At 44.0% G+C, this 5,934-nt stretch overlaps 1 long non-coding RNA gene across 1 annotated transcript; it reads left to right on the forward strand.

Moving 5' to 3' along the window:
* LOC110397095 lies at positions 2,482–4,885 on the forward strand. The gene is made up of 3 exons (XR_002437538.1): positions 2,482–2,535; positions 3,596–3,655; positions 4,240–4,885. It is a non-coding gene; the product is annotated as an uncharacterized LOC110397095 (long non-coding RNA).

The following is a 5,934-nucleotide window of genomic DNA, read 5'->3' on the forward strand; positions in this document are numbered from 1 at the left end:
TGGAATTTGTGCTGGGCATAGAATTAACAAGAGCACTAATAGTAAACGGATTCAGCTGTGGTTTTTTGAGGCATCTCGTGTCAATTAAAACATCTCAAGCTGTTTTGACTTTACTTGTTTGGTTGTTTTGACTTTACTTGTTTGGTCAGCCAGAGTTAGGCAGGTGTGGTTAGGCACAGATAGACTTATGTGGTAGTTATAAGGAGAAAGCATCTAGGTGGCTCAGCCAAGAACTGGCTGCCTTTGGAATGTTTTTCTCTTGATGAGCCCAAGGTCAGTGAAGAGAATGTCTGAACATAGTTCTAATTTGATCGAGAGATTACATTTCGTGATAACGAGTTCACACACAGCAAAATTCCTGTTACTATTTCTTCTGTCTGTGTTTGTTATTGCTGATGGAACAGGCAGATTAAAAATACAGTCAAGTCTGGGGAGATTCTCCCTGGGGACGAGAGTATGTTGCAGTTCTTCAGCTTTCCTGTCTCTGCCCCCAGCTCTATTCTTTTCCCAGAATTTCTTCGTGCCCAAGCATCCAAGCATGAGAGAGATCAGATGTGGGATTCAGGGCATAGGCAGCTGCTCCTCTCTTCCCTCAGCAGAAGCTAATGCGATCTAAATTTAAGACTGCTGCTGCTTCCTGCATTTCCAGCGAAGTCTCCAGGGGTTGTGGAGTTGCTACCAGCATGGTTGGGACAGCAACCCTAGCTCTTCTCGTTTTGGGAGCCCTGGGTTTGCTGGGCAGCTCCAGGCAAATTTCCTTAGTTAAATAAATGGACAGGAGTCCATTACTCTGTCCTTTGTGAAGCCTCAGTGGGAGGAGAGTGAGTAAACATCAGTAAATGATCGTCTCTTTTTCCCACTGCAGGTTCCCTCTTTATATAGCCAGGACCAGGTCGATTATCAAGGCAGAAGCAACCTTTTGAAGATAAAAGGTATATCTGGAATCATATAAGCAAAAATGAAACCCACAGTTTTCACTAGCTATACTAATAAGTGATCTGGCTCTTTCAAGTATAGCAATGAAGAGTTGTCTAAGTGTCTGCTCCGGGACCCAGGTACTATTTTATTTTCCTATACAGGTGGCTATTTCTTGTTAAGCAGACAGAAAGAAGCACTAAACATCTCTCCTTTCTCTAGAGCCAGAAATAAGAAGGTATCTGTCTTCTTGATTTCTCATGACTACAAATGCACTGGCCAGCCAGACCATATCACACTGGGAGCCTTCCTGATGCAAGGAGAAGAGTATTATCTATTTTGATAGCTGTTCACATGTCATTTAATCCTGACTCTTTCCTTCAGTAGGCCTAAGTGTAGTATTAAGTATAAGATAAAGTAGGAAATATTATACAATAATCGTTAGAGTTAGAATACGATAGGAGAATAGGTGGTCATTTTGCACATATGAGTACCCATTACCAAGACAGTTTTTGTCAGCTCAGCATTAGGTAGGCTAAGTGGAAGTTAAATGTCCAGGAAATATTGGAGGTGTGAGACAAATGACTTGAAGCTTTCCACGGGCAAAAGGTCAGAAGAAATGGCCTCACTGCCAAGAAAACAGTAGACTTTTACTTAAGTTACAACATAACTGGGAATATAACTTAGATAAAGATAAGGTATTCTGACTATAATTGTATTGCATTGTACCTGATTTACTTGCAGTATCACATTGTAAGATTGATAAATACACTTCTTTGTGTATATTACAGGAAATCTTAGTCTCATAGGGGCGGTTGCTTCAGTTCTTTCCCAGCTAATGTCTGTGGGGTCACATGGCATAGCTGGGTCCAGTTCTTCTGAGCAATGCAGTGTATGTCTTCACAAATAAATGTACTGCCTCTCTCTTCACCTTTAATCTTAAAATCCCTTTGATTTCCACCTGACACTCATTCTTTCTCAGTGCTCTGATTTTCTGAGAGCTGGCTCAAGGAGGAGATTCAACTTGTACGTGGGAGAGGATGTGTGAGTAGCTCTCTATCCAGCTCATCCTTGCTGTGATCAACTGGGTAGCAGAGGGGATACTTTCTTCATCAGCTGTACATATCTTTTCACTCTTTTCTTCAAGCAAAAATGGCAGCAGGGTGTGCTCTGTTTACCTAGGCACTGTTAACATGGGCAGGAAGGATCACTGGTTTCTCATGGCTGTTGTTGATAGCTTACAGTGACTGATAAAAGCCAATAATAGCCTTCTGCCAAATAAACAAAAAGGTACCCTGGGAAAATACCCTCTGTGTTCTTGACCTGGCTTTTTTGACATGATGATCAAATCACAACTACTGATGAGGCCATTGCAAGCGTTACATTTTCTGGGATCAAGTGGTGTGTGTAGTGGAAATGCTAAGTCATGGCTTGAACCAGTGATGGAGCACCTAGTGGGAAGGCAGGGCCAACCCAGGGGAGCTCAGGTGCATGCAATGCCCCTGAGTGACCAGAAGGAGTGGAACCAGGAGCCACCCCTTCCCAGACCTCATTTAAGGGTTGGCAGTGGAGGCAAGGGTATCTTGTTGGAGATCTCTTTGTACCAGAGGTGTTCCAAGGGTGAGCAGATTCTTTCTTTTGTTTCCGTGTTTATGGCTGCTGCATTTGAGCAAACCTGCATCTGCTGTAGCCTAGGGCTTTGCCGCTATGTTGTTGTTGCTATGCTTTCCATCGTGTTACAGGTGGTCCAGGTAGAGCTGTCAGGAAATAGTGTCCCGTCCTCAGAGCATTTTCAGGATTTCAGAAATATCTATCTCACAGCAGGGAGAAAAACAAAAAAAACCAAGCACTTCCAGTCTGTCTTGTTTGTTTTTTAGTGAGTGATGAAAGACTGGGAACAGACCCTCAAAATAATGTGGGAAACCGCACTGCCAACCTTGGATGAGTAAACCTGGGATCCAGGTTTTCCAGACACAAGTGGAGAGACCATGGTTTTTAAGGTCAGGACTTGCCGCTGAGCATTCTAAGCACAGTGTATATTCACTTGTGATGTCTCTCTCACATTTCTGTTAGTAATGGCACCCAGAAGCCACAGAGATCATTCCTGAGACGCTCCTCATTAGGACTGGGGTATACCCTGGAGAATTTCAGTTTTTCTGAATTAATAAGTTGCTACAGAAAAAATCAGAGTTGAAAAATGTTCTGAGTTGATGGCAATCCCCAGTGAGTGCCAACGCTGTGTTAGGAGTTGGATTTACTTCTGCAGGGAGGACAATGCCACATCCATTTCTTATTGATAAGTTTTTTCTAATGTTTTCTTGTGCATACATGTACATAGATAAACTGGTTTGTGTTTCAGTATTTATAAACACTGAGAGTCTACTCTGTGCTTAACTTTCCCTGTGGTCACCATGTGGTCCATCTATTTTTTCAGCATTACCCTGAAGCAATGAAAATAGCTCCAGGGAAGGAGATAGGTTAGGCTTTGTATGACTGTTTTTCTGGTCCTCATCTCCAGGAAGGCCCATCCTGTGCCTTCATCTGCCCCCTGAATGAGAAATTTTCCATGTTGACTCCTTCCCTAGGTCCTCCCAGGATGGTACTGACAGTGAATTGCAACTGAGCGAGCAAAGGGAAGAGGACACACTTTTGATCTTTTTTTTTTTTTTTTTTTTTCCAGCCAGCATCAATAAGGAGCAGGTTTTAGAGGGTGGAGCATCTGACCTGTCTAATTTTATCGGTATGGATGCAGATCCATCTTTTCAAAGCTGTTTTCAAAGTGACTCTGATAACAGGACTGCCTACAGATAGGACTGCAATGATTATTCAGAGCATTAATCAGGGGAAAATTTATGCCAGTTACTGATTAACTAATTACCGCAATCAAATATTCACTCCTCTCTTTGGAACGATGGGCATGGCACCAGGAAAAGGAGAAGACAACAAAAACAACAACAAACCTGGAAAACAAAAAATAGTCTTTAATCTTTTGTGAGCTGGGGTAGGGCTCTAACTTGGGGAGGGTGAAGGCTCTGAAGGAGAGCAGAGGGCTCCAGCTGTGTCCCCTCTCTCCCTGTTTTCACTCCAGTGCATCTTTGCTTGCTCCAGCTTACAATTTAATGTAACACCAGGAAGGAACAGCCAGCGCTTCATTAAGGGAGAAGCATTTGAAAGTGACCCTTGCTAATGGCAGAGAATGAGAGATTCAGTAATGCCACTCAGCTCCCTGATTCTGCCCTCTGCAAACCTCAGCAGAGGCCATCCCTTCAGCCACCAAATAAAGTCCTGCCCTTGCAAGGGGAAAAATAATCTTTCTCTGTCCAGATCCACCACTGCCAGGCCATGACTTGCTGAGGCAATGCGGAGTCAAGTGAGAAGAAAGGGAGAGGGACACCGGAGACTTTGAGTCATACCCTGAGATTACTGCACATGACCCAGCCTGCTTCAAGGGAGGTTTGAAGAGTGCACATGGAGGCAATAAGTAAAACACTGCCGAGGGATGATCAAATGGCAATGAACTCGATTCTCTCCTTAACTGTCTGAAAGGACTCTATAGTGAGGTCCCTTTTTTTTTTTCTGGTGACAGGTGACAGGACACGAGGACGTGGCATCATGTTGTACCAGGGGAGTACAGGTTAGATGTTAGGGGTTTAGATTAGATGTCAGGAAGAGATTCTTCACAGAAGGGTGGGTAGGTGTTGGATAGGCTGCCCAGGGAAGTGGTGGAGTTCCCATCCTTGGAGGTATTTAAAAGGCGTGTAGGTGTGGTACTTGGGGACATAGTTCAGTGGTGGACTGGGTAGCATTAGATTGTGGTTTGTCTTGATAATCTTGAAGGTCTTTTCCAACATAAATGAATTTATTATTCTATTCCAAACTGCATTATTCAATCTAAAGGCAAATCCTGAGTGTCTAAGTGGCTGTAGAGCACTCTCCCAAGAAAAGAAGTGGAAGATCCTCTGTGGTTATAAAACAGGCAGTACACAGGCTTTCTATTTGCACGACTTTCTTATTAAGTTTAATATGCTTCAGGGTCAGGTGGCCTGTTGCACTGCTGCTTCTCCGCAAGCAAGATTTATATCAGTCCTTCAACAACAGCACTTTCTTTTGAATAGGGGTTAATACAGAAATATTTTGTCTATTAGAGGCTTTCATAGCTGCTTGACCACCAGTCCTTCTACTGCTCTGCAGCCAGTTTTTCTGTTCTGTATACATCACTGCAATGGTTTTCAATCTGAGCTCTGCAGGTTCCTGGGGGTCCACAGACTGCTTGTACAGGATGTGCAAAGATAACTAAAGAACAAAAGTGTTGTTGGCTGTCTTACATTTGTTCTACAGATAATAACTCTTCCACTGGAAATTTTTTAAGGGTCTGATAAACTGAGGATATGGGATCATGTATTAGTGTAGATGGTTCATCTTACCTTCGAGTTTTTTTCTAGTTGTAGGTGTTAGACTTGACCTAAACAGGCTTGAGCGGTGGGCCCAGGTGGTTCTCATGAGGTTCAGTAAATCGAAGTGCAAAGCCTTGCACCTGTGTTAAGGCAACTCCCTGCTATCACTACAAGCTGGGGGATGTAAGGGTGAAACACAGCCCTGCTGAAAATGACTTGAGAGTACTGGTGGATGAGAAGCTGGACATGAGCCAGCAATGTGCCATTGCAGCTCAGAAAGCCAACTGTATCCTGGGTTGCATCAAAAAAACATGGCCAGCAGGGTGAGGGAGGTGATCCAAACCCTCTGCGGTGTGCTGTTGAGGCCTCACCTGGAGTACTGCATCCAGATGTGGAGTCCTCAGTACAGGAGAGATCTGGACCTGCTAGAGCGTGTCCAAAGGAGGGCCACAGAAATCATCCAAGGGATGGAACACTGCTCCTACAAGGATGGGCTGAGAGAGCTGGGGCTCTTCAGCCTGGAGAAGAGAAGGCTGCAAGGTGACCTGATAGCAGCCTTTCAGTATCTAAAGGGGAACTACAAGAAAGAAGAGGATACACTCTTCAGCAGGATCTGTTGTGATAC

Source organism: Numida meleagris, chromosome 3 (assembly GCF_002078875.1).
Source record: "Numida meleagris isolate 19003 breed g44 Domestic line chromosome 3, NumMel1.0, whole genome shotgun sequence".
In the NCBI taxonomy this organism is placed as follows: Eukaryota; Metazoa; Chordata; class Aves; order Galliformes; family Numididae; genus Numida; species Numida meleagris.